General features: G+C 36.7%; 1 protein-coding gene across 3 annotated transcripts in view; it reads left to right on the forward strand.

Annotated features, from left to right (window-relative positions):
* DNM3 (dynamin 3) overlaps window positions 1-27,826 on the forward strand; it is a 638,732-nt gene that overhangs the window by 129,552 nt on the left and 481,354 nt on the right. The gene's annotated exons all lie outside the window — the stretch shown is intronic.

The following is a 27,826-nucleotide window of genomic DNA, read 5'->3' on the forward strand; positions in this document are numbered from 1 at the left end:
GCTGTGAAGCAATTCTAGTATTTTGCAAAGGATTGTTGTTATGCCAAGCTCAGGGCGCAACTTGCTTGCTGGACATTAACTCTGGAAAATGGTGTCTCCTAATAGTAAAAAGAGAGGAGTAAAAAGAGAGGGTGAACTTGGCATGGGGGTCCTGACAAATATAAAATTAATAAGATAAAATCATACAGGTGAGTTGCTCTATGTACCAGTGGAGTGAGTATCCATGCTGATGAGACCCACTAAAGTTTTTAAGCAGAACATGCTTCTGGGTGACCTAAGCACATTTGCCAGGCTCATACTCCCGCACTTGCTCCTTCCTCTGTGCAGAGAAGGAGTTTGGCCTCTGGCTTTAGTGAAGTCCCTTCCTTCCTTTAATACTCAACACAAATATTACCTTTCATTTCAATCCAATGAGCATTTGTTAAGTGGCTTCTATGTGAAAGTAAGGCACTGTGCTAGGAACTGGGTATAAAAAACAAAACAGAGAAAACCCCATAGTACCCCACCCCTCCCAGGTTGTTTTTCAGTCACTTCAGTTTTGTCCAACTCTTCATGACTTGCCCAGGGTCACACAGCTAGTAAGTGGCTAAGGCCAGATTTGAACTCAAGAAGAGTCTTGCTGATTCTAAACCCAATGCTCTATCTAGTGAGCGATCTAGTTGTGCCTCTCCCTAAGGAGTTCTATTCTATTGTTCTGTTGGGCAGGATACACAATTCACTCAGAAAAATAAATACAAGATAACTTGGGGATGAAGCACAGAATTAACACTTAGGGAAATCAGAAAGAGTTTTTCCTAGGAAGCTAGGGATTGTTAAAAGCCGATGAGGAGGAAATGTCTTCTAGGTTCTGAGGAAAGCCTGAGAAGGCACTTTTCTCCATGACACCTTCCCTAGTATCTTCCTCCAATGGGAAAGTGATCTTTCTGCCCTCAAATGCTTTATCTAGAACTTTCCTTTGCACTTATCTCACTTTCTTATGTACAGGGTGTTCCTAAAGTCTGGACACACAGGCAAAGATGAATATTTTCAAGAAATGAAATGAATGAAATTTTCAACAACATTTTATTTAGTTGGAATATTAACAAATAACATCTTCAATTCATTTGTGATGCAAAGGTTGATGCGCTTTGCAAGATTCATGTGAACTCAATGCAATAACTCCACATTGCCGTCAATTGCCTATGTGTCCATACTTTAGGAACACCCTGTATTATAGTTATTCTTGTGCGTATATAAACCATAGTACATATAATACACACATACATACACTTACCTATTATATATGTTTTACTCTAACAAAGCTATTCCAAGCCACCTTGGCACTGTTCTCCTTCTTGGCTCCTAACTTCACCTGCCACTGGGTCCTTTACTCAAGGGCCTGAAGTCCTAGGATTCTGATTGGTGAGCCTTCAGCATTTCTAGCCTGACTCAGACTTACCATAATGCTACTCCTCAGCACTCTTCATGCCATGATGCCCCACACCCCTTTTGCACCACCTCAATTCCTTCTCTTGCTCTGTGAACAGTAATCAAATCAATACTTCCATTCTGGGAAAGGATAGGTCAATTAATTGCTTTGTAACTCCATTTACCAACTCCAACTTCCTTACCTAAACAGTACTCCACCCCTCTATTTTACATGTCTTCTTCTCCTATTAGAATGTAAGCTCCTTAATGGCAGGCACCGTCTGGTGCTTTATATTTTTATATCCAACACTTAGCATAGCGCCTGGTGTAAAGTAAGTGCTTAATACATTCTTGTAATCTTAGTCATTCACTTATTTATTCATTCATGGGAGTTTGTATCCTTCTTGAAAGCAAGATCTGTGTTGTACCTCCATTGCTTAGTATACTGTTTTGTATAAAGTATGTATTAAAACGAATGTTTGTGAATAAATGAAACCAGTTATCTTAAAATATTCAAGCCAGGCAAGAGAGGGTCAACTGTAGCCCATATCTTAACCAAAAGGCTTCTTCTAATCTAATAACTATGATTACATTTTTTTAGGAAGAGAGAATGAATGTACTGTCAATGTTTGGGACAAAATCTTTGAAGGAGAGACATATGAAAGTATTTGGCTTTTTGGTTTGTATACAGGTGGTTGGGTTACTACCTTTTGAAAGTTGCCATACTCTTTCCCCCCAGAATACTTATTTTAAAACATTTTAAACCAATCATAACTCTTAGACATAGCTATAAAATTATTTCCTTACATATGACTTGGAGTATCTCTGCCTCCCGTGGAAAGGATGAGCAAGATCATTGACAGTAGAGTGGACAATGTTGAATGACACTGTTATCAACATAGAAAGTGGGATTAGGTGCAGACCCCTAGTTGTTGCCCTTTAAGTGGAGATTGCAGCAAAAACAATAAACATTCAACTACTAACACTGGAGATTTTCGCATATTGAACTTACATAATTCATGTTCCAGGCTGAAATCAGGGCTACATGAGTAAAAAAAAACAAGACAAAACAAACATCTTTTTTGACTCAATTTGGACAACTAGCTGAGATAAAAGATCATAGATTTAGACCTGGAAGAAACCTTAGATGTCTTCTCACTCTTTAGAAGAGGTAACAGACAGGCAGCAAGCTGAAGTGTCGTGCCTGAAGTCACATAGGTAGGGCAGGCAGTGAGTAGCAGGGTTTGAATTTGAACCCATGTCCTTGGCCCTCAAATCTAGAGCACTTTCTAAGGCAACATGTACAAGGCTATTATATGGGGTCTATGTTTAACCTTATTTTCTGTTTGCCTCAGAGATGTGTCTCATTTCATTTAAAGAAGAAAACAGAACTGACTGGAGCACATAGATCCAATCCACCAAGACAAAAACTCATAAAAATCTAGACAAAGAATCAAAACATTTAGAATGTGTAAAATGAGATGGATTTTGTAAGCATTCTATGATTTCATTTATGCCTAGATATATAACAGTTTTCATTAATACCTTAAAATGTTTATCACTTAGATTCAACTTAAATATAGTAAAACCTTTATCTGCTATCATTGGAAAATCATACAAGTGAACTTTACAGACAACTGAATTTTGCCCTCTAAAGGACAAAAACTCTTCTATTTTTAGATAGAAAATTTTCAAAAATGTATTATGCATCCCTCTGCCATCTTTATGGTATGTTAATTACAACTTAACATTTTTACAGTTATAAGATCCTCAGATCTTTATTGTAATTATTTATTGTATAGTAATAAAGTGTTGTCTGAAGGGATTATTAAGGAAAGGATAATTTGTTCCTTTACTACATGTCACCACATTCCTTTACTTCTTGTGTTTGTGAATCATCTTTTATAATTTTTTGGCATTACGCCTTACTGTCAGTTGTCATTTCTTGCTGCTGATAATATGCTTGCCTCTAGCAGTCTCTTTGTTTCTGTTCAACTGTTGATTGGGAAGTCAGATAAGCAAATTTTTAGAATTATGTCTAAAAAGAGGGTAAATAGGCTTGGAGGGACTTTTATATGCTTAAAATGTATAAGCTGTAGTGAACAGATTTTATAAATTCTGTTTTAATATCTCAGAAGACCTTTACTTTCCAATTTTCAATCTGTTTTTTGGATAAATGATCAAAATGTTGATTCTTGTTGAGACATGTTTTATTACCTGTGTCTACATTTTGGCTAAGGAATTGTGTACATACATTGAATATATTCAGAATCACAGAATTTTAGAGTTAGAATGGACCTCATTGGTCTGGTTCAACCACTATACCTAAGAGAGAATTCCTTTTACAGCATAAACAAGAGGCCCTACAGCCTTTGTTTAAAGACCTTCAGTGAGGGGGAATCTGTTGAGTGGAGCAGTCCATTCCACCTCTGGATAGCTAATTATTTGAAGCTTTTTCTGTATAGTACGAATTTGCCTCTTTGCAACTCTGCCTATACTTATTTTCGCACTCTGGGGCCAAACAGAATGATTCTCTTTCCTCTTACGCTGTTGTAGCAGTGAGAACTTCAGCTTATGATTGGTGTTGTATCCACTTAAAAATTTTGATAATAGTAGGAGTTCATGTCAAGTAAAGATAACACTTTTAAGGAATATTGTTATAATAGTTAAAATAGGACTCCTAAGCCACATAGTTTTATAAAACAATTTGGGAGAAAATGAAATAAATCCCTAATTTTCCACATTTTTTCTTTTAAGGAAAAATGTATTAAGGAGAAGAGGTAATTATATAAGCAGTTATGATTAAGCAAAATTCAACGAGTACATGCTTGTAACCAAGGCACTATTCTATCTACTGGGGATAGAAAAATCAAAATCAAAATTCCTGACCTCAAGGAACTTATAGTCTAATATATATGCAGAGTTAAGCTTGATATAGGTAGGCAATAACAGACAGTGCTAAAAAACAAAGCAGAGAGCCAAAGTGCTTTAAGAAAGTTTGAAGAGGGAGCTGGAACTGAGGCTGGGGGAAATCAGGGAAGGCTTCCTAGAAGGAGGTGAGAGCTGGCTTGTGCCATGAACAATTTTAAGAGATTAATATGAGGATGGAATGTGTTCTGGGGATAGGATTGGAGTTAAACTGTGGGGGGCTCTAAATGCCAGGCTAAGGAATTTTTATTTTATCTTGGAGGCAGTAAGGAGCCCTGAAGGTTCTTAAGCAGAGGGAGTGACCTATGCAGGCAGTTGTGTAAAGGATGGATGGGATAGGACAGAAGCTGAGGAGGAAAGTAAATCAATCAGGAGGCACCTTCAGGGCTTTATCTTTTCATACCTGGACATTTCTAAAGCTTCAGAAGAAGAAACAGAGAAAGCAGATGGTGGGGATTTGTTTAAAATCACTATGAATAGGGACATGAACTTGGTAGAACTGATGCTATGTGGGACATGAGCTAAGCCTTGAAACTGAGGCATGGTAGGATAGGGTTTGCCCCCTGAGTTGTTGAGGGGGAAGAGTTTTATGTTTGTTTTTGCTATGTTTTTATCATAAATTTGTTGTGGCTGTTCTGTTGTTTCAGTTGTGTTTGACTCTTGGTGACCCCATTTGGGGTTTTCTTGGCAGAGGTACTGCAATGCTTTGCCATTTCTTTCTCCAGATCATTTTACAGAAGAGGAAACTGAGGCAAACAAGGTTAACTGATTTTCCCAGGATCACTCAGACAGTAACTGTCTGAGGCTGGATTTGAACTCAGGAAGACGCCTCCAGTCCCGCACTCCATCCACTGAGCCACCTTGCTGCCCCTGGAATAAATAAGCAAAGATAAAACTGCTTTGATCGGTGCTCTGCTAGTGGGTGTCTGAGGCTGGATCTGAGCTTGAGTGTTCCTGCCTCCAGGCCCAGAGCTCCATCCATGGGGCCACCTAGCTCTCTCTTGTCAGAAATATTCCTTTGTAAAAGTGAATTAATGTTAAATGGTTAAAGGAAACTGGGTCACTAGCAATCGCTGCCTAACAATGGAAGGAGCACAGCTGGTGGGGACTTGAGCCAAGTGCAGTAGAAAAGAGAAGCTCAAGCCTCTTCCGGTGCCCTGGAAGGCTGAGAGGAAGACGTTGCTGGCCTGGTTCTGGGACGGAGCTCCGGAGCAGGCTCACTACAGCAATAACTGATTGGACTTTGGATAAGTGATCTTATCTGCACCTTACACTGACTCTGTGAGGAAGGTCTCATAGGTATTGTCTCCATTTAGTGATGAGGAAACAAAATCTCGGAAAGGTTAAGTGATTTCCTCATGTTAACACAGATAGCAAATGTAAAAATAATCCAGGTGTTTCTCATGCTTAGTCTAGACCGTATCCACAATGCCATGTTGACTTAACATGGCTATGAATCCGATTTTAATTCAGTTTTTGGCATGAAAAAATATTTGAAGATGAAGTTTTTAAAAATTATTTTATTTATTTTTATTGCTGCTATTGAAATCCAAAGCATTTCCCCCCTCCTCCGTAATCTTTCTGTTCCCTCATTGTCCTCCCCTTTCTGTCCCTTCATTTACCTTTCTTCCCTTCAATCTCCTATTGTGGGATTTTGATGTCTATTGGACATCTTGAACTATACATCCTATAAACATCTTAATTTCAACCTATCCAAAACTGAATTAATTGGATTCCTCCCTCCCCCAAATTCTCCCTTCTTTCTGACTGCCTTATTCCTCTCAAGGTAGTCACCTCCTCCCAGTCAGTCACCCAGGTGTTGAAAAACTATCTAATTTCTGACCAAGTACTGTCAATTTTATCTTCATAACATTTCTCATATCTACCCTTTTCTCTCCTCTCATACTGCCATTACTCTTATCACTGAAGGCCCTCATCACTTTGTGCCTGGACTATTGGAATAGCTTGCTTGTTTTTCTCTCTGTCTCAGGTCTCTTCTCCACCCTAGTCCATCCATCATTCAGCTATCAATGTGCTCTTCCCAAAGCACAGGTCTGACCATGCCACTCTCGATCAACTCCAGTGGTTCCCTATTACCTCTGGGATCAAATATAAAATCCTTTGTTTAACTTTTATTTATTTGGTTTTCTTGGGGGTGGGCAGGGCAATTGGGGATAAGTGACTTGCCCAAAGTCACACAGCTAGTACACGTGTCAAGTATCTGAGGCCGGATTTGAATTCAGGTCCTTCTGACTTCAGGGCCGGTGCTCTACTCACTGCGTCACCAAGCTGCCCCACTTTGTTTAGCTTTTAAAGCCCTTCATAATCCCTCTACCTTTCCAGTCTTCTCACACTTTACTCATTTCCATATGCTCTATTGAGTGACAGTAGCCTACATTTTGTTTCTTGTACAAGACACTGTATTGGCCAGTTCCATGAATTTTCACTAGCTATTCCCTGTGCCTTGAATTAAGGTCTCTTTTCATCTCTGCCTCAGTTTCAGCTAAAATCCCATCTTCTGCAAGGGTCTTTTCCTCCTCCTTGTTAACTCTACTGCTGTCTCTCTGAGATTATCTGGAAGTTGTTTGCACATAATTGTTAGCATGTTGTCTTGCTCATTGGATTGTAAGATCCTTGAGGTCAGGGAATTAGCATTTCTTTGCATCCTCAGTGCTTAGCACAGTACCTGACACCTGGTAGAGACTTAACAAATTCTTGTTGACTTGACAAACAACAGGAAAGGGACCTGGCCAGAAAAGTAAGTAAAAGCAAAACAAGATGGAAGCCTCTCTATGTGAACCAGAGACATACTAGGGATGCCTAAAATCTTCAATGTACCTTGTATCCAGGGCAGGAGAACTAGAGGGTTCAGAGGGAAAAGCTCCAGGGTGATTGGAATTCCACAATGCTGGAAACCACGAATGAATATGTATCTTTCTGTTTCACATATAATTCTTGTAAACAACATATTGTTGGATTCTAGTTTCTAATCCATTCTGCCCTCCTCTTCTGTTTTTTTGGGTGAGTTTATCTCATTCATAGTCACAGTTATGATTGTTAAGTGAGTATTTCCCTCTCTCCTCTTCTTTTATACTTTTTCTTCTCTTTTTCGCTCCTTCTTTAAGAGCTTGTTTTGTTTTTGACTAGTCTCTTCATTAACCCCTTCCTTTTCTGTTTCCCTTTTAGGTGAGACACATTGCTGTACCCAACTCTTTGTGTGTATAAGTGAATCCTACCTTTCTTTGACCAGTTCAGAGGAGATTGAAGTTCAGTGTCATCCATTCCCCTCAAATTCCTCTTCCTTGTTGTTTATATTTTTTATTGTTTATATTTTTAATTGTATATCCCATTTATGTGGGTACAAGATAATTTTTCCTGTTCTTCCTCTCCTTCTCCTCTCCAATGTATTCTTCTTTACTTCTTTCCATTTTTCTTTTAAGATCATCAAAACATAACAGAATTACTTCCAGGTCCTTTAATTAGACTCCCTCCATGACCCCTAGAGTTCTAAGGAGATACATGTTTCACATCCCAACATAAGAATGTAAATAGTCCCTTATGACTGCTTGCTTGGGTTTACTTTTTTATGCTTTTTTTGACTCCTGTGTTTGTATGCCAAATTTCCTTCTCAACTCTGCTCTTTTCATCAGGAAAGCTTGGAGGTGCTTTATTTCATTAAAAGTCCATTCCTCCCCTTCCTCTCTGGGATTATACTCAGGTTTGCTGGGTGTTTTTCTTGATGATGACCCTAGATCTTTTGCCTTTGGGGATAACACATTCTAGATTCTCTGGGTATTTTTGTTTTGTTTTTTAAATAATAGTTGTAGATGCAGTTTCTTATGTGATCCTGACTGGCTCCTTGGTACTCAAATTCTTTCTTTCTGTTTTTTGGAGTATATTCTCTTTCATATGCAGGCACTAGATTTGGTTAGAATATCCCTGGGAGTTTTCATTTGGCAGGTTCTTTTAGGAGGTGACCAGTGAATTCATTACTTTTCTATTTTGCCCACAGCTTCTAAGACATCTAGGCAGTTTTCTTTATGATTTCTTGATATCTAAGCCTCTTTTTTGATCATGGCTTTCAGGTAGTCTTCTCTCCTCCCTCTGTTTTCCAGTTATTTTTCTGAGATACTTTCCATTTTCTTTTATTTTTTCTACTTTTTATTTTACTATTTTTTTATTTCAAGGAATTACCAGCTTCTATTTGATCATTTCAAATTTCCAGGGAGTTTTTTTAGTTAAGGTTTTATATCTCTTGTTCCATGCTGACGATTCTCTTTTCATGTCTTTTTTCTGTAGCTTTCATTTCTTTTCTCAGTTTTTCCCTTACTGTTCTCAGTTGGTCTTTGAAATATTATTTATCTCTTTTTCAAAATTCTTGTAACTCTAAATTTAAACTCAACCTTTAACCTTTTTATCTCCTTTAGGAATTCTGGTTGGACTTATATCCAAGTTGTGTTTTTTCTTTGAAAGTTTGTAGACATTTTAGAGTTATTCTCTACCAAGTTTGTGTCTTAGCTTCCCTATTGCCACAATAGCTTTTTAAGGTGAGAATCTTTTTTTGTTTGTTCATTTTTTCTAGCCTACTTCCTGACTTTGGACTTTATATTACTGCCGGGCTCTACCCAGTTCTAGGGAGATGATTACTGAACTTCTGTCCTCTTGTGTCCTGTTGATTTCACAACTAAGGCTTGGGGGACCCACGAGCTTTCTGTGAATCCAAAGTGATGTGATCCAGGGTAAAGTCTGCTCACTGCTCTTCTTGTCTGAGCTCCACAAGTTGCTAATCCAGGTTTGGGTCTATCAGCTTGGCCCTGGTTGGAAGTTTCAGTAGATTGCCACTGGACTTGGCCAGCAGGAGGCTCTGAAGGTTGAGTGACTCAACTGTATGCACCCTTTGGTCTGGGATTCCTGTCTTGGTTATTCCACTTCAGGCTTCAGCCTGGGCTGGATGGAGACCTGAATCCCTGCTCTGCTTCTGGGATCAGAGCCACACTACTCTTCTTTGCCCTTGAACTGGTTCTTTGCTCAGTACACAGGTAGGGCCCATGCTTCTCTACACTGCCTCTGTGTGCAGGCCCCATCCGTAGGCATTGTAAGACTGTGCATAGCTCCTGGTCAGACCCATCCCCAGGGTCTGAAGCCCTCTTCGTCTGTCTCTCTAAGCTGCATTCACATGAAGATTACTCACTGGCTCCTTCTTGGATTTCCCAATCAGAGTTCTGTCAGGTGTTTTTCCTAGATCTTTATGGAAGAAGTGCAGTGGATGATCTAGGACAGGGGTGGGGAACCTGTGGTCTTGAGGCCACATGTGGCCCTCTAGGTCCTCAAGTGTAGCCCTTTGACTTAATTCAAACTTCACAGAACAAATTCCCTTAATAAACTGTAAAACTTGGACTCAGTCAAAAGGCTGTCCCCAAGGACCTAGAAGGCCTGAGGCCACAGGTTCCTCAAGCCTGGGCTAAGCTGTACTTCTTCCTTGGAATCAGCTATCCTTACTCCTGGAATAGTTTATTAACAGAAATAGAGGGAGGAGCATTTTGGAGGTTATTTCAGTTTTGACATACTGAGCTTATGGTGAAGAAGAACATTCAGAAGGAGCTGAGCAGCTGGAAGGGTGAATATGCTGAGTTCAATTTCTTTATCAAGGAGGATAATTTTTCTCTGACAGATACTACAGGTGAATCTTTGGTCAATTTACAAGGCAAACACTTGTGTTATTTCATTTACTATTTTTTTCCAGGATGAATTCTGCTAAGATTTTTTTTCTATTTGTTCAGTTTTCATTGAGAAAATTGCTTACAAATCTGGTTGAATAGACAATTTAGCATGCAAATTATCTTAGAAAAACCACAGTGCTTGAGTTTCAGATGAAAATTTTGTTTTGTTGTTATCAGCGCATTTCTGCTAGCATCATTTGAATTGGTCATATCATGGGTTAGATTTAGGTAAATATTAGTTATGGAAATTTTAAAGTAAGATTTTGGAATAAAGTCAGTGAGCCACTTAAGGCAGGCCATGGAAAATATTCTATACTCATTTATCTCCATGTAATTAAATCTTCTAATACTTGACCAGCTCCACTAAAGCAATCCATTAGAAAGCTTTCATCATAGTTAAGTAAAAGCCCTTTTATAGAAGCTCTCTTTTTCAAATCTTGGAATAACTATGGTGTTTATTTGACTATTTTTGAGTCATTTTTAGTAACTTTTCAATTTAACAACCTAAGTCTATTTTAAGAGGTACATACTTTTGTTGTTGCTTTTTTAAAAAAGAAATTATGCATTCCTGAACCAAAAGAATTTCTGGTTTAAGGTACCTAAGAATTTTCAAATATTTAAGAAACAGATTCACACAATATTAGGGATCAATCAATAAATATTTATTAAGTGACTGCTATGTGCCAAGCACTGTGCTAAGTGCTGGGCATATCTAGGTTAACTCACCTTTACACAGATGAAGAAACCTAGAGAAGTATAGTGACATGTGAAAGGCCTCATATCAATTAAGTGAATATGTAAGACTTGATTCCAGGACTTCTGGCTCCTGACTTCTGTCTATGTTCTTTCTGTTACACCTCACTTTGGTCTGATCTCTCAAAACATTTGGCTGCAGATACCTATTTTTTCACTGGCAACATTGCATGTCAAGATCCAACATGTGTTTTACAAGTCAGAGAGTTAACATGTAGGGAAAAACGGATGTGTTTTGTGTATCTAAATTAGTAGGAATGCTGGTGCCAGAGACAGACCACTATTACCAAGCAATGTTGTGAAGGACAGTGAGAGCACAGAGCTTTAGCTGCTACTTTAAATTCAGCTGGACCTCTTCCCAGCAGGAAATAAGCTCCCTTATCTCTTGTGGGGGACATTTGGGAATCTAAATGAAATAGCAGGATGGCTTGAAAAAATTGTCACATGGTATGGAGTTTCTAGTTGCTAATACTGTTTCCTGTGTCTGGAATGCCCTCTTCAACTCTGTCTGTTTAAAATTTACCTATCCTTTAGGACCCATCATTTTTTGCCTCTTCATCCACAATGCTTTCACTGATCTCCATCACTTCCTTCCAGTGCTGACTCTAAGCCAGAAATGATATCCTCTTCAGAATTCTTATTTATAACCTCTCTTGAGTACTTTTGTGGCCCATTTTCCATTTTATATATTTGCTTCTTCACATCTCTATTAGACTGACTGTGAGTTCTTTGAGAGAAGGAACTTTCTTTATCTTTAGACCTAGCACTGTGCTTTGCAGAGGAAGTATGTAATAAAGGTTTATTGAATAAATAAATACATAAAAACACATGGAAGTAGAAGAGGAAAGACATCTTTTTTGAATCAGAAAGGCAAATACTTGGACATTAAATTGTACGCTTATGTAAGTTGTAATATGATATTGGTTGATAAGATCTCTCTCTTCCCCTCACTACTCCCCCTTCTCCCCCTCTTCCTCAGTAATCCCCTCAAAGATACAAATTGAAACTCTTCTTCAAAACATAATCTTATAGCCTTGGCTGGGATCCTAGAAGTTTAAGTAATTTCCCCGTGGTCACACAGTATATATTGGAGGCAGGAGTTGAACATGGGCCTTCTGACTCTAAGACCAGCCCTTCATCCACCCATTTTATTGTCCACTATGCCATGCAGTCTCTCTCTGTAAGAGCACTCTTTAGAAATAATTTAGAATCTTAGAGGCATATATTCCAAACCCCATCTCCCTCCTATTCCCATTTTAAAGGTAAGAACACTGAGATATGTAGAAATTGAGGGACTTGTTCAGGGTCACACAGGTGACATGAGAGAGGTGAGATATGGACCCAGATCTTCTGACTTCAAAATCAGTGCTCTTTTCACTGGAACATGCTTACTTGTCAGCTTACTTCCTTGTAGACAAAATTTTGTAGAGAAGTAGAGTATATATATTATCATTTAATCTATTTCCCTTTACATTTCAGATTCTGTCAGTGTATTTTCTTGCCTCCTAACTTGATAACTTGAGTTTTCAGAATCTGGTCTTTCTACTTGGAATTATAGGATTTTAAGATTTACACCAGTAGTCTTACTTTTAAGCATTGTTAAAATAGAGAATGAAACCAAATCATGTGTTTGATTAAATATTATATACTATGTAATAACTCAGGTATACAGAGGTATTTATCTGACAATTTCAATTCTTCAGGATAAAGCTGAAAATAACAAAGTTAGGGGGATAATGTCTAAAGAGAAAAAATAGATATCACAAAGTCCATATACTGCACTTAGTTGACAAAACTTACTTTTAGAGTATAATTACACTTATTTCACATCTAATCATCATAAGCTTGGTCATTTAATGTTTCATAAGCAAATTACAAGCAGTAAAGTAGAAGCAGAGAGCAACTTTTAGAAGTAGCTTCACTGTTAGCAGTAAGATGAAATTAAAATAAAATAAAATAAAATAGCTAAAAATGCATAGTAGTTTGGAGTTATTTATTGTAGAAGAAAAAGTCCCATTTGCATATCAATAGTCCTTGAAACAGCTTTACTGTGACAGAAACATGTATCAGTACAATAATCGAGATCTATAATAATTATCTCAAGTATTTAGTAAAATTATGTTTAGGAATACCTGAGTTAAGAATGCAAAGAAATATATATTTTACTTTATGTATACCTAACATACTTTAAAATATTTTAACCAATAGTGCTCATAATTTAAAGTTTGGGTACTTAAATGTTTACTTTTGAGTTAGTTTGAAAAATTAACTTCCGGGAAAGGGCTCCTTCTAAATTGATGCTGTGTAGATGATATATTTTTCTATTAGCTTTGATCAGATTTTAAAAGTTTAAAAACTGAAGTACGTGGACTATGATCTATTTATTATTATGTCTCCCACCATTATTTAGTAGGTGCTTTGAATATTGAATACGAGATTAAAAGATATAGTCCCTATCAGCCATTTATTTCAACCCAAGATGCATTTATTAAGTACTTTCTTTGTGTAAGGCACTATGCCATGTGCTGAGGTTCTAAAAAGAAAATGAAAAGCTGTCCCTGCCTTTAAGGAGCTTTTACTGGGAGGAGGGATACAACATGCAACCAGATAAATAGAACTATGATAATCTGAAAAGGATAGAAAGAATCCTAACAGCCAGTGGGATCAGCACAGATTTTCCTTTGAAGATAGCACATGAACTGAGCTTTGAAGGAAGTTAGTAATTCTAAGAGGTGGAAATTAGAAGAAAATATATTCCAGGCATGTGGGACAGCCTGCATTGAGATACAGAGAGATAAAGGGCCAAGGTCAATGTACAAGTGAGCTACAATATAGAGTGTGTAAAGGGTACTGTGCAATAAGCTTGGGAAGGTAGCTGAAACCAGATAGTTAACTGCTTTAAATACCAAGGTGAGGAATTTATATTTTATGCTAGAGCAAACAGTGAACCATTGAAATTTTTCTTGTGCAGAGAAGTGACGTGGTCAAGTTTATACTTTAGGAAGATATTTTTTCCATGCATAGAGAATTGGATTGAATAGTCCAGACTAGAAAATCTGGGGACCAATTTAGGAGGTCATTGAAATAGACCAAGCAAAAAGTGATGAAGGTCTGAACTAAGATGGTACTAAGATATGTTGTGGAGGTTGAACTTATGACTTGTCTATCGACTCATTGGTTGAGTAAGGGAGAGGAGAAGGAACAGTCATATGTACAAAATGTCCAACAGGCAATTCATGATGTATTACTAGATCTTAGGAGAGAGACTATGACTAGATATAGAGATCTGGTAATCTGAGGTTACAAAACTGGGTTACTGGAAGAATAGGGGTAACTTTGTCTGAAACTTGTACCTGTTAATTTTGAATTGCTTAAAAGACATCCAGATGGTATGTCGAATCAATCATTCGATCAATCAATTGTTTAATAAGCATTTATGAAGCTTCTCATATAGACCAGGACCTGTGCTAAGAGCTAGGGATACAAAGTAAAACTCACAGTCTGCCTTCAAGCTGCTTACCATTTAGCAAGTGGAGACAATCTGTGTATTTATATACCTGATACTGGGGGAAGACACTAGTGGTGTCAGGAAGTGAAGTCAGGAAGAACATCATATAGAAGATGGCACTTGAAATGAACCTCAAAGAAAATTATTGATTTTAAGAGGTGAAAGAGGTAGTGCATTCCTGGCATTGGACTTGCTAGTGGAAAGGCATGGAGTTGGGAAGTAGGTGACTCTGCTTGAGGAATAGCAGCAAATAGGGCAGTTTGTCTGCACTATAGTGTATGCAAAGGGGAATAAAGTGTAATAAAATTGGAAAGGTAGGATGGGGCATTTCTGAAGGGCTTCATATGCTCAATGCAGGAGTTTATATTTGTTGCTATAGGTAATAGAGTGTCAGTGGAGTTTATTGAGTATGAGAGTGACACCATCAAAACTTCAGAAAAATCACTTCAGTAGTTAACAGAAGATGGATTGGATTGGGCAGAGACTTGAGGCAGGGAGACCAATTATAATAGTCCAGATAAGAGGTGAGAAGAGCTTGAATTAAGGTACTATCTCTATGAGTGGAGAGAAGGGCATAATATGAAAGATATAGAAACATAAATGATAAGATTTCACAGATGATTAGAAATGTGGGTGAGTAAGAGTGAGGAGTTGAAGATGACAGATTTTTGTGAACCTGGGTACTAGACTGGTTTGGAGGTACCTTGATAGAAATAAACAAGTCTGGAAGAAAGGTGGGTTTGAGAGAGAAAGATAAAGGTAAAGAGTATCCATTAGGGATGTATTGAATTTGAGTTGCTTATGGGACATACAGTTCAATGTATCAGATTGACAATTGATGATGCATGACTAGATCTCAGAAAAGACTATGACTAGATATATAGAACTGATAATAATAAACATAGAGATGATAATTAAACAAACCATGGGAGCCAATGAAGTCACCAAGAGAAAGTATAGAGAGAAGATGGCCTAGGACATTCATACTAAGGGGAGCAGAATATGGATGTGGACTGTGATCTTGCAAAGAAGATTAAGAAGGGAGAGTCTGAGACATAGGAGACGAATCAAGAAAGCAGTGTCATGAGTATGAGAGAGGAGAGAATATGCAGGATAAGAATGTCTAATGGTATTAAATGCTGCAGAGCAGTCAAGAAGGATGAGGACTGAGAAAAAAAAAACCATTAGATCTGACAATTACAAGATATTTGGTAACTTTGAAGATAGCAGTTATCAGTTAGGTGAAGAGATCAGAAGCCAGATTGGAAGGGATTTAGAAGACAATAAAAGGAAAAGAAGTAGAAGGTATAGAAAACAATAAATTTGTTTAATTGTTTATCAGTGAAGTCACAAATCACAATGGATATATATTTTAAGTCACATTTTTATTTTTTTCAATTATACATTTATTTTTTCTTCCCACCATTCCCTTCCCTTTTCTACCTACCCCTCCTGTTTCCTGGAAAAGAGAAATATGAAACTCTTTAACAAATAAACATAGTCAAGCAGAACATTCCCACATTGGCCATGTCCAAAGATATATGCCTTATTCTGTATTTTAATTTCACTTCTCTGTTATGAGGTGGACAGCATTCTTCATCATTGGTCCTCTGGAATTAAAAGAGGCTGATCAGAATTCTTTAGTCTTTCAGAATTGTTTGTTCTTAAAATATTGTTGTTAGTATATAAATGTTTCTCCAGTTTCTGCTCCCTTCACTCTACATCAATTCATTCAAGTCTTCTTAGGTTTCTCTGAAACTATATGTTCATTTGTTATGGGAAAATAGTATTTTCTTATATTCATAGATCATAACTTGTTAAGTTGTCCTCTAATTGATGGGTACTACCTCAGTTTCTAATTCTTTGCTGCTATAAAAAGGGCTGCTAAGATTTTTTTGTACATATATGTATATTTCCTCTTGTCTTTGATTTTTTTTGGCATTTAGGACTAGAAGTAACATTTGTGGGTCAAAGGGTGTGCCAATTTAGTAACTTTTTAGGTATAATTACACATTGCTTTCCAGGATGGCTGGAATAATTAAATAATAAATAATTAAATTAAAATTAAATAATAAATAATTAAAAACTCCAGAAAGTATATCGATATGCCTGTTTCATTACAGCCCCTCCAATACTTATTATTTTCCATTTTTAACTTTACCAATCTGATGGGTGTGAGATGGAACCTCAAAGTTGTTTTCATTTGCATTTTCCTAATTATTAGTGATTTGGAATATTTTTTCTTGTCTATAGATAAATTGGATTTTTTTCCTAGAAAACTTCCTGCTTACATTCTTTAGTTATTCATTAAGTGGGAAATAATTTGTTTGCTCAAAGCCTTTAAAATTTTATCCAATCACAGTTGTACATTTTACCTTCTGTGAACCTCTCTATCCTTTATTTGGTCAGGAATGCGTCTCTTGTCTATAGACCTAAGAGGCAATTTCTTTCTTACTCCTTTAATTTGTTTTTGATGGGACCTTTTATCTTTGGGGTCAATGTCCATTTGGAGATTACCTTGGAATACAGTATAATGTGTTGGTCTAAATCTAATTTCTGCCGAACTGCTTATCCGCTTTCCCAAAGGTTTTTGTTAAGTGGGGAGACCTTACTCCAGTAACTGGGTTTTTGGGCTTATCTGATGCTAAACTACTAGAGTCACTTGCTTCTGAGTTTTGGTACTGCTAGTCACTTGTTTACATCCCACCCTTGTCTATTATTTCCCTTGAGATTCATGGCCTTCATATGATTTTTAATATTTTTTTAGATCTATAAATTAGTTCTTTGGTAGTTTTATGGTTGTAGTTTTATGGTTATGGCAATTAATAAGTAAATTAATTTAAGAAGTATTATAATTTTGATTATATTGATTTGGCCTACCTGGGAGCAATTCATATTTCTATAATTTTTCCACTTGTCTTCATTACACAGTGTTCTATAATTATATTCATATAATTCCTTTGTGTAAATTGATGGACAGATTCCTAAATACTTCATGGTTATTTCAAATATATTTTTTCTATCTTTTTGTGATTGGTTTAATTGGTAACATAAAAAAATATTGATAATTTGTGTGGATTTATTTGATAACCTGAAAGTTTGCTGAAATTGTTATTTCAATTAATTTTAATTAATTCTCTAGAGTTTTCTACACATACCATCATATCATTTGCAGAAAATGACAGTTTCTTCTTTGCCCATGCATGTTCTATCAATTTATTTATTCGCTTTATTTCTGTGGCTTGCATTTCTAGGGCTATGTTAAACAGTAGTGCTGATAATGGACATCCTTGCTTTATCCCAGATCTTATTGGATAAGTCCTCTAGTTTAACCCTCATTACATATAATGTTGCACTTGGTTCAGGAAAAGGTCCATTTATTCCTATATTTTCTAATGTTATTTTTTCTTGGAACAGAAACCGGCGCCACATTTTGTCAAAAGCATTTTCTGCTTCTATTGATTTAATCAAATAATTAATTTATTGGTTTGTTAATGGTAAACCAATCCTGCATTCCTTATATGAATCCACTGTAGTCATAGTGTGTAATCTTTGTAATATATTGTGGTTGCCTCTTTGTAATGTTTTATTTAAAATTTTTGCATCATTCTTAATTAGGGATATAGGTGGTACAGAAAGTATAGCCTGGGTTGGAAGTCAGGAAGATGAGAATTCAGATCTTGCCTCAGAGACTTCCTAGCTGTGTGACCCTGGATAAGTCATCTGACCTCTTTCTACCTCAGTTTCCTCATTTTTAAAAGAATAGCACCTACATTTTGGGTCGTTGTGAGGATCAAAAGGAGACATGTGAAGTAGTTTGTAAATCTTTAAAGCACTATATAAATGTAAGCTGCTATCATCATCATTGTTTTGTTGGTCTATTATTTTCTGTCTGTTTTGAGTCTCTCTGGTATAAGTATCAGAACCATAGTTGTATCACAGAAGGTAATTTGGTAGAATCCCTTCTTTTGCTATTTTTACAGTTTTATAATATTGAAATTAATTGTTCCTTGAATATGTTATAAAACTCATGTGTGTAAAACTCCATCTGGTCCTGAGTTTTGTTCATTTATATCTCACTCAGCTTCTATTTTTGAGAGTAGGTTGTCTGCACATTCCATTGCTTGTTTTTGTTCTATTTCATTTTTTTGGTAATTATTAATCAATTTAATTTATTTATCTTCTTTTTGTTGGCATATAGTTTGGCAAAATAGTTTCAAATATTATTCTTTGTTTATTCTTCAGTTGTAAATTTTTAAATTTATTTTATTTATTAACTTTTTGTTTTATTTATCAATTCAGTTTTTTTGCTTTTAATTTTAAAAATCTTTTTTTTTTTAGTTTTCAGGATTTCTGTTTTGATGCTTAATTGTGAATTTTAAATTAGTTACTTTTGTAGTTTTTTTCCTTAAAGTTGTATATCCACTTCTTTGATATATTCTTTCTTTTGCTGATGAAAATATTTAGAGATATATATTTTCCCCAAGTACCGCTTTGCATCCTCAGAATTTTGGCATTTTATTGCATTGTAGTCATTATCCTTAATGAAATTATCTATCAATTCTGTGATTTATTCTTTGACCCCAATTTGTCAGAATTATTAGTTCATCCCCAAATGAATTGTAATCCTTTATTCAATGTTGTTGTTCAGTAATTTCTGTCATGTCTGACTCTTCATGACCCCATTTGGGGTTTTCTTAGCAGAGTTACTGAAGAAGTTTGCCATTTCCTTCTCCAGCTCATTTTACGATGAGGAAACTGAGGTAAACAGGGTTAAATGACTTGCCTAAGGTCACATAGCTAGTAAGTGTCTGAAGTCAAATTTAAACTCAGGAAAATGAATCTTCCTGACTCCAGACCTGGCACTCCATAAACTGAGCCACCTAGCTACAGTTATAATTTTTATTGTATAACAATAATAATCACTAGCATTTCTACAGAAATTTAAAATTTATAAATCTCTGTACATGTTATCTCGTTTACTCCCCAATCTCATTCACTTTCTCTGTGAGAGGTGCTATTATCCCCATTTTATAGATGAGGAAACTGAGGTTGAGAGAGGTAAAGTGACTAGTTAGTCTGTACCTGAGGTAGACTCGGGGCTTCCTGACTCTGAGGCTGGTGTGCTCACCCCCTGGGCCACCAGCTGACCCTAGTACTGCAGTTGTGAAAGATTCATTTAATATTACTGAAGTTTTAATGTCTTACTACATGGCTGATTTTTGTAAAGGTGCCATGCACAACTGAAAAATATTTTTATTCTTTTATGTGTGCATTCAACAATCTCCAGAAGTTTATCTTAAATCTTTACAAATGTTCCTAGGTCTCTTTCATGTGTAAAAGACATTCATTTTGCTTTCTACCCCTTCAGGTTCGGTATCTCTCCTGCCTTTCACACACACACACACACACACACACACACACACACACACACACTACAAGTGTAAGGGTGTGTGAGGGGAGGGGGATTGATCCAATCAAATGAATCACTCCGTTCCACTTAAGGTAGGTATCAAAGTGCTATGTCCTGATAGCTTAAGCATGAAATAACACTTCTTTGTTGAAATAATAAATTATAGTCTTTATTTAGAGTACATGCAGAAGAAGTCCATGATCAAACTACATTTCTTTGAAATCCACTATCCACTAGATTAAGTGGAGAGACATTTCATGTGAAGTATGTTGGGCATGGTTTAGAAAACTTGGTCATGTCCTGTGAAATGTCTATAAAATAGCAAGCCAGTTTGTAACCAAAGATTTGAACGTCTAGCAAGTTAGCGTTTGAAGCTTCCAGCCAAGCTGCTGAGAAGGAATCACTTGGTGAAGAGTGGGGTTGGTAGAGGAGAGCTTCTTGGCCTTGGCCTTGGTATCCTTTTTACTCCACTCTGTGTTGATTAGAGGAGGATCTCGTGAATTTTGAAGGATTTGTATTTTCCATGTGTTTTAGTCCTAGCAACATTCTCAGGAGAGCAGACTCCATGCAATATTTGTGTCAAGAGCCGAGGATACACTAGACACAGTGAGGAAAAGAAGAGTTAGAGTCAATGCTCTACATGAAGTCCAGTAGAAAATATACACCAAATCTAAAACAAAAACAAAAACGTCTTGAGGACGCCAGTAAAAGGAGTTGTTAGTTCTCTTTACCATAAAATGTACCCTCTAAACTTGATGGGGTTAAGCCTTTCCCCTGGACTCTTTAAGTGGCATAGTACCTGGCATTAACAGGAACTTAATAAATGTTTATTGATTCGCTGACTGGTGAGAGAGTGTTATGGACATTTTTTTGGTACCAAATATTTTTACTTAGTAAAATATCCTTTTCTAAAAGCTAATTAAATTTGACTGACTAATTGATATAAACTAATAGTCAATGAGTTGAAGCACAGCAGTTAGGACTTGTAAAAAGTCATCCTCAGACCCTTAGGGACATCTCTAGAACCCTGAAGGGAGACGTTAAAGCCACCCCCTGTGAACCAGAGCTGTCAATGCTAGTTTTGGTTGGGAGAGTAGTCCCAGAGTCTATATTTGCTGTAGTAATTAAGGTTAGTGGTAGGGATTGAACTTATAATTTCATTAGTGTAGAGAGCCAGTGAGAAACTTTCTCTAGCAATGTAGGTTGTTTCTTTCTTTGCGACATAGTCTTTAGGAAGTTTCCTAGAGCAGCAATGAGATGTTAAGTGACTTTCCTAGGGTCATCTGGTCAGTTTGTATCAGAGATAGGACTTGAACTCAGGCTTTCTTTGCCTTGAAGACTAGCCTCTCTACTCGTTATAGCAAGTGCCTTTCGTGCCAGGGAAGTACCAAGTAATTTAAGATGTGTGGGGGAAGACTTGGGGAGTAGAGCTAACAACTGTGATAATTAAGAATGGCTTCTTATAGGACATGCCCCTGTAAATGACCTTTGGAGAGAACTAGGATTTTTATAGGGAAATCTGAGGAAGTATGAGGATAACTTGTAAAAAAAACCATGGGGATGGATGTCATTTCCTGTATGAGGAATGGTAAGCAGGCCAGTTTGACTGGAGTATACCATGTGGTGAAGGGAAATAATGTGAAATAAATCTGGAAAAGTAGGCTGGAGAGAGAATGTGAGGAGCTTTACCAGCCAAACAGAGGAGTTTGTGTTTTACCCAGAAGCAACATGAAGTCACTAGAGCTCTTGGAGAAGGGAAGTGGTGTAGTCAGACCTGCACTTGAGGAAGATTACTTTGGCAGCTATGTGGAGAAGAGATTGAATAGGGGAGAGACTTGGGGCAGGGAGGTCTGCAAGGAGACAGATTGGTTTAAGTACCAGCAAAAGGCCATGGATGCCTTCTTTTCTTGGTAAAGTAAGAAGCAAGGTCCTCTGCTGAAAGGGAAGGGATGAAAGGAAATTGTTGGAGCTTTGAAATAGCTGCTGTGGGAAGCATAGGAGCCAAGGAAAAATAAAAGGATTTTGGGGCAGCAATTAGGGTCACTTGAGATTAGATCCCATAAATTTGGAATAAATCCAGTCATTCCTCCAGCAAAATTCAATATTCCTAAGTAGGTGAAAGTGAATGGTGGAAGCAAGCAAAGATTTAACAGGGTATTGCCAGCTAAAGGACAATGCAACAAGAGAATAGAGAGTTGAGGATAGTGTATAGTTGAACTATAGGGTCAAGAATGGGAAGGAAAGAAGTTAAGTCAGAGAAGAGCTGATGGCTTCAGAGAACAGGGAAGGTAGAGTGGGTGGAGATTGTAGTAAGAACAAAGAACAGGATGTCACGGGGAGAGGGGAAGAAAAGCAGTTACCATCATAGTTTTCACAAAGAGCTAGACATTTTAATGAGAAAACAAGAATAGAGAAATGAGACTGCCTGTTTTATCCTGATTCTTATTTTTACCCAAAGCCTAATAGTTCCATATTGCTGCTATACCCTGTCTCTATGTGCCAAGGCAAATATTGGTATTATGGTAGCATTTCCAACTTTGTAACCATATTTATGATTATAAATATATTACTAGAAACAAAGGAGAACTGTGATCACTTTCAGATGTGTGTGTAGTATAGACTATTTAAAATTTTTCTGATACAGGCTGATGAATGACCTTACTCATCCAAAAGCTGACTTTTGTTATTTAATCCTCACACTGATGCAACAGTGTAGTCCATTCACAATCTTTTCTATAGAGCAGAGGACATGGGACTTCCAGAGGGGGGTTGTTGATGACAGAATTCCTGAGCAAGTTGTCTAACCATTTTCAACCTCAGTTTCCACATCTGAAAAAAGGAATAATATTAGTAACTACTTAATGGGAGAATATTGATAAGAATAGCCCAATATGAGAAAGGATGGATAGGTTGGGAATTGCAACACTGAATCAAAATTCTCTTTGAAAGATCATGGATCCATTGAAATATTTAAGTATATCATCTTGTAACTTTACATAATAATTTCATCAGATAAAGTCAAATAAGCAAGATTTTTCCAAAACTTTTTTAATGGGTTCTTTGAAAAATGACTTAAAAGTATTTAGGTCTGCTTGTCTTCTTTTTCATATCTGCCAATTATTAAATCTATCTATATATTTCCTTATTTATTAGAACTCCAATATTTTGTTTTGGTTACAACTTACATACAATTGAATTCATGAGAGATTCCAAAGCTTCCTCTCCAGCAGACAGGAATTCTGTCTGCACCTACTTTACAAGATTGTTGTAGGAATCAAATAAGATACAGTAAATCACTTTGCAAACCTTTAAGTGTGATATAAATACTAGCTATTATTGATGAAGCTCTGTAACATGAAAGGGTTTCATGTAATCATGACATTGCCATTGGCAAAGTTGAGCACCAGAAGCTTCTTACCATCTAGAGGGAATTTCTCTTTCATTTGTACTTTTTAGAATATGGGCTTTTTGTTTGGTTGGTTTTTTTGCATGTGGCAAACACTTCTTAAAAGTATAGGTTTTGTGTTTTGTACCTTGCTTTATATAAATAATAGCATTATCTCACCCTCCAAGATCAAAACAGTTTTTGCAGTCTAGAAATGAGTTGGAACTGAAATAAAAAGAAGCTGAGTTTACAACGTATTAAGACTTAGTAATGAAATGATTGAAGCAAACATGTACCATCTAGTGGTGAAAAAGAAATATACTTGTTAAATTTCTCTTTATTGGCAACAGACAGAATAAAAATTTTATAGTAATATTCCTAGATTCAAAGTTAAAAGACACCTCAGAAATTATGTAGTGCAACTCTAATGGTTTAATAATCTGGTAGAGATAATTTTTATGATAATTATTAATTTTTTTATTGATTCTGATGCAGAACATGCATTACATCCAGTAACTTGATTCAACAAGTTTTATTAAGTGACTACTATCACATTGAACTTTTGTGGGAATGGGGAGATGTGGTTCAGAGATACAGGTCTCACTCTTAAATAAACATATAATCATAGAAATTAAAAGCAGGAAAAGATCTTAGGAATAATACAGTCCAACTCTCTTGTTTTAAAGATCAGTAACTGCGGCCATGAGAGGGTACTTACTTAAGTTCACAAAGTCAGTAATTATCAGATTCTGAATTCCAGCTTGGGCCTTCTGACTCACAGCTCTTTGGATTTTTTGCTATGCTATGATTAAGGGTCTTATTGGGAGATTTTGAAGTATTTTGAGTAGTATTTTGATCTGAAAAGTTTTATGTCTGATGAACAGTCAGTCAACAAGGAACTATACAAAACACTGGTGGTACCAAGAAAGACAAAAACAACAGTCCCCATTCTCAAGGAATTCACAGTCTCATAGAGGAGACAAGATGCGAATAACTACGTACATACAAGATATATGCAGAGTAGATGGGAAGTAATCTCAGAGGGAAGACATTAGAAGTGGAGAGGAGAGGGAAGGATAGAGAGTGAGAAAGGGCAAGTAGTTTGAAGACAGTGAGAAGGATACATTAGAGGGAACCCAAGATTAGAGGTGGGAAAAGAGTTAAAGAACTGTTATCTTGGGTATTGTGCATAATAGGTGCTGAATGATATCAGCTAACATTTATTTAGTGCTTTAAGGTTTCTCAAGTACCTTAATCCAGTAATTCATTTAATTCTTATTGCTTCCCAGTGAGGTAGGTACTATAGATACTGAATTTTATAGGTGGAGAAACTGAGTCTGAGAGAGATTAAGTCCACTGTCACTGCTAGTAATTGTCAGAGATCTCACCTAGCTTTGAGTCCAATACTCTTTTCACTGTACTATGTTTAATAAGTGTTGAACTCTATTCACTAAAATAGTTCAGGTGAAAAGCAATGAGAACCTAGACTCAGACGGCATTAAGAATATAAAGGAAAGGAAAGATGTGAGGAATATTGTAGAAATAGACTTGATAAGACTTGGTGATTTTTTTAAGGTGAGGAGAAAGCAAAAAGTTAAATGAGATACTTCAATTTTGACTAGCTAAATGAGTCTTTAATTTCCTTTGTCCTTAATTCTTACATTATAATTCATTTTTACCTTTGGGTAGCTTATGTTTCCATTAGAAAATATCTCAAGTTCTTTCTTCCTTCCTTCCTCCCTCCCTCCCTCCCTTCCTTCCTTCTTTCTTTCCTTCCTCTTCCTCCCTTCTCTCTCTCTCTCTTCCTCTCTTCTCACTCTCTTTCTCTCTCTCTCTCTTTCTCTCTTTCTCCCCGCCCCTCTCTCCCTCTCCTTCTGATTTTTGCCTTTCTTTGTGCCACTAGTGCTTAACACAGCTTCTCATATGTGGTGATTAGTAACATTTCACTTTGGAGAGCAAATTTTTCCTCAAACTAAGACTAAATCTGCTTTTTTGCTACTTCTATTTCTTTCCCTTAGTTTTATTTAATTGTTACATTGGCCAAAAAATGAAACTTGGGCCTCCAACATAGCAGGCAAGAATTCCACCACTGAACCACAGTGCCAGATGATTTTGTGTGATGTTAACATTTGCATAGGAAGATATCTCATTAAAGGGAAGTCTTAAGGGTTTGTTTTATTTTACTAAGTCAAAAGTTTTTGTTTTTGTAATCCATAGGCTTGTATACTCTAGGCCAGAGGTGTCAAATTTGTGGCCTACAGGCTGCTTGTGCAAAATTCCCCAGTGCAAGTATACTCCCATGTTAAAATGTAATTGGTGAATATTTAACACAATAAATGGAAATACAATACCACATGGATATTATTGATTTGTGATTTTTAAATTCAATATGTGGGCAGCCACGTGGCACAGTGATAGAGTGCTCAGCCTTGAGTCAGGAAGACTTATTTTCCTGAGCTTGAATCTGGCCTCAGGTACTTGCTAGTTGTGTGACCCTGGGCAAGTCACTTAATCCTGCTTGCCTTATCTGTAAAATGAGCTGGAGAAGGACATTGCAAACTCTCCAGTGTTTTTGTGAAGAAAATTGCAAAAAGAAGTCATGAAGAGTCAGGCATGACTGAAATAACTAAACAACAATTCAATATGCAGCCTTCAGGAATCTATTTCTGTTTGAGTTTGACACTGCTGTTTCTACTGTTCAGGCAATTATGAGTCTACAAAGATACTATTTGCTGGAGAAAATTATCTGTGAAAGTCTGCTTGTACCTTTATAATATTTTAAAGGTTATTCTTGATCTATTTATAGACCATTCAGATGAAGATTTTGCAGTGAAAAAAAAGTAGGACTATGGGGCAGTAATAGCTCTCTCTCTCTCTCTCTCTCTCTCTCTTTCTTTCTCTCTCTCTCCCTCCCTCTCCCTCTCCCTCTCTCTTTCCCTCTCTCTCTCTTCTCTCCTCTCCTCTCCTCTTCTCTCCCTGATATCTTTTATTATGCTTTTTCTTCATTCCTTTGGTGTGCTCCTCTCTTAGACATGTCATAAATTTGGTTCCTTAATGCTTTCAAAAATATGTTGCTTCTGGCATGAATTTATGCTCTATACACTTACTCTTCTTGACTAAATCTTTTAAAATATCATTTATACTTCATCTAGCACATGGATCTTGAGGTGTTGAGTTAAAACGTTGTACTTCTACTATGTAGATGGAGCCCCTATAATTTCAAAATAATGTCTTCTTATTGTTATATTTTCTTCTCATTTGTTATTGATTTTAACCTACACTCTACCCAGTTGATGGTCTGTGTATTCACAGACAGCTGTTTGGAACAGACTTCCATAGTACTAACCAGTTACTGTGTTAAGATATAGCCAATTTAATTTTGTTACAGGTTCATTTACTGCTTTTGCCTTTTGATTTCCTTCATGAAGAATCTATTAATGACACAGAAATGAGGCTTCTGAGTAACCTTTAGACTCCTTTGAATCTTAATCCTGAACCATTTTTTTTAAAATGCAATTTATTTATTTAACATATTTGGTTTTCAGCATTGATTATCACAACATTTTGAATTACAAATTTTCTCCCCATTTCTACCCTCCCACTCCAAGATGGCTTATATTCTGGTTGCCCTGTTCCCCAATCAGCCCTCCCCTCTATCACCCCCCTCCCCTCTCATCCCCTTTTCCCTTCCTTTCTTGTAGGGCAAGATAAATTTCTACGCCCCATTGCCTGTGTATCTTATTTTTTAGTTGCATACAAAAACTTTTTTTGTTTTTGAACATCTGATTTTAAACTTTGAGTTCCAAATTCTCTTCCCTCTTCCCTTCCCACCCACCCTCCCTAAGAAGTTGAGCAATTCAACCTAGGCCACACATGTATTATTATGTATAACCCTTCCACAATACTCATGTTGTGAAAGGCTAACTACATTTTGCTCCTTCCCAACCCATCCCGCTTTATTGAATTTTCTCCCTTGACCCTGTCCCCTTTCCAAAGTGTTTGTTTTGATTACCTCCACCCCCATCTGCCCTCCCCTCCAGCATCCCCCCACCTTTTATTTTTTTTTTTTATCTTCCTCCCTCTTCTTTCCTGTGGGGTAAGATACCCAACTGAGTATGTATGGTATTCCCCCTCAGGCCAAATCTGATGAGAGCAAGGTTCACTCATTCCCCCCTCACCTGCCCTCTCCCCTCCTCCCATAGAACTGCTTCCTCTTGCCACCTTTATGCGAGATAATCCACCCCATTCTATCTCTCCCTATCTCCCTCTCTCAGTATGTTACTCTCTCATCCCTTAATTTCTTTTTATTTCTTTTAGATATCTTCCCTTCATCTTCAACTCACCCTGTGTCTGCTCTCTCTCTTTTACATATATATATATATACATACATACATATATAAACACATATATATATATACACATACATACACATACACATAGATATATACCTACATACACATTCACTTATATATATACATAAACATATATATATATATACATACATATATACATATATATGCATATTCCCTTCAACTACCCTAATACTGAGGTCTCATGAATCATACTCATCATCTTTCCATGTAGGAATGTAAACAAAACAGTTCAACTTTAGTAAGTGCCTTGCAATTTCTGTTTCTTGATTACCTTTTCATGCTTCTCTTGATTCTTGTGTTTGAAAGTCAAATTTTCTATTCAGTTCTGGTCTTTTCACT

This window comes from Trichosurus vulpecula, chromosome 4, assembly GCF_011100635.1.
Source record: "Trichosurus vulpecula isolate mTriVul1 chromosome 4, mTriVul1.pri, whole genome shotgun sequence".
Taxonomy (NCBI): domain Eukaryota; kingdom Metazoa; phylum Chordata; class Mammalia; order Diprotodontia; family Phalangeridae; genus Trichosurus; species Trichosurus vulpecula.